Consider the following 4,592-nt stretch of genomic DNA (forward strand, 5'->3'; position numbering starts at 1 on the left):
AGAATATTGTTGATTGTAGCTAGGATTATCAGGACAAAGCCCCACAATTCTCTGCTCTCAAGGAGAAATGAGGGGGCTTAGGATGGGTGCTCTCTATATTCTCAGTCACGTGGGAGGTCATCAGCTGAGAGCTGTTGCTGGTGGGCTGTCAGGCGGCTTACAGAGAGAGAAGAAGGCCTGGAACAACATGCACAGCAGCGTGATAGATGGGCAGTGGAGGAAGGACAAAAATGGTGGTGATGTCCGGCTAGCCCAATAATGTTCATTTGTAGTGGATTTAGTTGGCACCAGTGTGTAACTTTAGCAGTGGTCAGCAGTTCCAGGGCAGATCAGAGAGGATGCATGGTTGAGTGATGCAGGGGGTAAGGGCTAGCAGGAAGGAAGAGGGGGAAAAGGAAGGGATTCAAGGCCAGAGGACAAGTCCATAGATGAAATGGCAGACTAGTGTCAAAACCACAAATGAAAGAGAAAGGCCAGAAACTGGAGTGAATGGACTTTGAGAACAAAGAAAGCTGGATGATGACATAAGGGTGAAGATTAACATTACACTAAGTTGCTTCTGGGCATATCCTTCTTTTGTAACACCTAGCAAGTCCAACAAATATTTGATCTGGATGTGATCTCAGTGCAATGGAGGTTGTTACAGAACTGGAGACATGTTTGTTTTGAGAGGCAGTGTGGTGCAGTGGGTAGAGTACTCCACTTAGGAAATTTCTTGACTTTTGTCAAGAGGACCTGCATTCAAATTCCCCTTCTGACACTTAACACCTGTGTGACTCTGGAGCAGTCACTTAACTTCTCTCTGAACTTTAATTTCTTCATCTATAAAGTGGGCATATAATAATATTTGTATATAGACTTCACTGTGAGCTCACTGTTCCAGAGCCAGGCTGGTTACATTACCTCCTCAGGATTTTAGGAATACCCTGTAGACTTGGGATTTCTTTCTCTAATACTATAGGGTGGATCTCCCATCCCATTGTGTTATTCACATCGTTAGCTGTCAATGGCTGGTACCTCAGTTCCATTTGAGTAATTAATATCAATTCCCTTTTACAGAGGGATATTTACTATGAAGATATAAGAAGAAGAGAAGTAGAGCCATTTCCCCCCAATACCTCATGGGCACCGTTCTTGCCATCTTGGTCCCTGGCGAGACCAGGCTCAGACTTAACGCAGCATCTGTACGGCAGTAGTCTCAACAAGTTCACGTTCAAATACAGACTTGCTGCAAGATGAGCCTTTGTCCCAGCTACCACTGAGCTGGGTGTTGAAGGTTCTTTTTTGTATTAATGCGTTAATGGGCATTAATGCTGACTGACTGCAAAACTCAGCATGGACTGTATTCCTAGACTCTTGGAGCTCAGGGGGCTCATGTGACCTTTCACAGGTCTCAAGGTTGGAGTCTGCAGATTAACTTGAAATGAGAGAACAAATGTGGACGCAAAGAGCCAGGGCCCACGTTCATAGGTCATATGTTGATCTAGACCAAGAAAGCCAGAGGGCTTTCTCTGTATAGCACTGACTCTCTTCTTTATTTGAGAAGAAGCAGGACAAAGTCAAAGCAAGAGATGGGGCTAGGTTGAATAGTGCCTGTTGATTGTACTCCCAACCAGAGGTTGGTATTCATCACAGGGTTGGCAAACTGGGACCAATTACAGAATGTTTATGTGTGTGTCAGATCTCACCCAGTTCCTTCCTTTACATTTCACCATGCGTCACCCAGAGGCAAAGTCCCATCCTTTTCTACACGGAAAATTGTATCAGTAGATATATCATCATAAAGACTGGTATCAGAGACTAGTGGGTGGGGTGCTGGGTATGGAGTCAGGAAGACCTAAGTTCAAATCTGGCCTCAGACACTTAGTAGCTGCATGACCCTGGGCAAGTCACTTAACCTCTATCTGCCTCAGTTTCCTCAGTTACAAAATGGGGAGTTGGGTGGATCAAATGAGATAATAATTGTAAGGCACTTAACATAGTGCCTGGCTTATAGTACATGCTGTATAAATGTCAGTTATAATAATAATAATAATAATTTTTATATCACAGGGTCATAGTGAATTTCAAAAGAAAGAATGTATGCAGTGTGCTTTGCAAAAGTTTAAAGCACTTTCAAAATATCAATTATTATTCTTCTTCCATTATGAATTCATTGGATGATCTCCTAGTCAGTCATCGTTCCCTGTTTTTGATGTGTGGGGAAAATAAAAATGGCTTCCGAGGCTAGTGTTGCCATTCCCCATAGTCCCCTGCTCTGCCATCCACACAGAAAAAGGACGGCAAATGTCATTCATATCTGTTACCATCTGTCTTAGTCTTTGAAGCATCTGTGAGGGTGTTCAGAATTTTTGTCTTGTTTATAAAAAATACTCAATTATTCATAAGTATCTGTTAGAAAAATACCGTATTATTATTCATCCATCATTAACTAACCTTCTGCTGCTTTGGGGAGTCAATATGGTGCCATTCTTCGGCCTAGGAACTTGGAACTGTACAAGTCAGAGATAATTTGGTGCTGTACCTACAAGGAGAAAAGCAATGGAAAGGCTGGAGTATCTCATTTGTTCACCGAGGATTCCCGAGGAAACATACTGCCCTCAGCACAATGGTCATGAGTCAGACTTGTCCCAGTAGCTTATGTAGGAATAGTATCCTAATTATAAGCAAAGAGAAACAAATGAGAATTGTGGGGAGAGGCAAGTAGATATGCAGATGTGTTCTCAGTTCTCCAATTTTTGTCAGACCTAAGTAGAGGAGAAAAGTGCCACCCTCCAGAAGGTCCATGGTGGCAGGCCAGTGTAGCCAAATCTGAAATGAGGATTGGAACAGCTGTTTCAGCAAGCAGAGGCTGGTTGGTGCCAACCAGATCCTGTGAGTCAGCCCCCACCAGCAATAGGTCTAGGGCCTTTGAACTTGACTAGGACCAAACTTAGTCATTGGGTAAGTGTGTGGTTGCCTACATAGTGTGATCAGAGCAGCCCCCGCTGGGGGTCCATGCCCCCATATCTCTCCCTCCCAAATGGAATTATCCCTGAAATTCCATATTGCAGATCCATTTGGGTATGGTGATGTAAGTATGTATTATTAATCATCTTTTCCTGGGAAGGAAAGTATACTGAGTCATTGACAGCACTGGACTCAGAACCACAGAACTTTAGGACTAGAAGGGCTCTTAGAGATCTAGTCCAACTCCTTCATATTTATAGATGAGGAAACCAAGACCTAATGCGGGAAAGTTAGCAGAACATAGCTAGTCAAGATGCTTCTCAGTTTCCTGTTTGATTCTCTACTGATTTACAAAGTGATTGGGATGTGGGGGACATCCTTCATATTGGAAGTTTGCTTCCCCAATCTAACTGTCCTCCCTCTCAAGTGATCCGGAGGGAAGTAAGCATTCCCAATGGACAATTGCCTTGACACTGAGTTCTCAAGGGCAGGAAAACACTGTACCCATTGTCTCAGTTTCTCTGTTTAGCACTCTTTGCTGAGGAAGACACAGAAGGATTTTTTCCTTATTTCTTCATCTTCACACCATTACTGCTGCTTCTTTCTCTCCACATATATGATGTGTTTTCCAACCACTTAAGACAGTGGTTAGAGAGAATGTTCTCCTCCCTGGTCATAGCGTATATGGAAAGCTGCCTTTGAAAGGCCAGACATAGGGGGAATTGGGCGAACACGTCACGTGGTGGGGAAGGGGCGGGGTCGGGGACGTAGGAGAGGAAAGAGCGGACGTCGCCGAGTCGGGCCGGAGCTGCTGCCGTCGCCATGACCCGCCGTAACCAGCGTGAGCTTGCCCTCCGGAAGAACATGAAAAAGCAAAGCGACTCAGGCAAGGGAAAATGCCGGGAAGACGGGATCTCTGCAGCTGCTCGAAAGCAGAGGGATTCGGAGATCGTGCCGCAGAAGCAGAAAAAGGCCAGTGAGAAGAAGGAAGAGCCCAGGTAACTCTATGGCTTATGCCCATCTCTCTTGCCCATCTACCGTGTGCTTGGAGCCAGTCCCGTCACGCTCTGGCCTCCTCCTGTAGCGCTCACAGGTCCCAGAACTGATGGTATTCCCTTCGCCCTGTGTCTGCAGTGGGTTCCCTCTGTGCATCCTTCCCCCCAGGCAGCCTTGCTCTCCTCCAGGGTATTCCTGGGGGTAAGGGGGTTACCCTTTCCCAATGTTTTTTATTCCTATGGGGTTTACCCCAGAGTATTAAAAGTAGCTTTGTAATTCCAAAAAAAAAAAAAAGGATAAACATAAAGGTGTATCTTATACTTGACTTATAGATGCATAGCTGAATCTCTGAGATGAATCAGATCACAATGCATATCCAGTTCAACCCACACCTCAGTAAGCACCCAGTTTATAGCATCTCTCATAAGGTGATGCCTGGAGACTTCCACTGAAGGGAAAGCTGCAGTCCATCCCGCTTGGGAGTATCTCTCATTGTTAGGAAGCTTGTCCTCAGATCAAGTCAAAATTGGCTTCTTTGTAACTTCTGCATTGAAGTCTGCTGTATGTCCTCAGAGCAAATGTTGGGAGGACAGGGCAGGGACCTCTCCACTCCCTACCTCAGTTACTTTATGTTTCTGGAGAACCTG

The 4,592-nt window shown here is 45.0% G+C and overlaps 1 pseudogene; it reads left to right on the forward strand.

The window, feature by feature from the left end:
* The first annotated feature begins 3,747 nt into the window (after positions 1-3,747).
* Positions 3,748-3,951, forward strand: LOC110202472 (small EDRK-rich factor 2 pseudogene; annotated as a pseudogene).
* The last annotated feature ends 641 nt before the right edge of the window (positions 3,952-4,592 follow it).

Source organism: Phascolarctos cinereus, unplaced genomic scaffold (genome assembly GCF_003287225.1).
Source record: "Phascolarctos cinereus isolate Bilbo 61053 unplaced genomic scaffold, phaCin_HiC Scaffold_8;HRSCAF=390, whole genome shotgun sequence".
Classification (NCBI taxonomy): Eukaryota; Metazoa; Chordata; class Mammalia; order Diprotodontia; family Phascolarctidae; genus Phascolarctos; species Phascolarctos cinereus.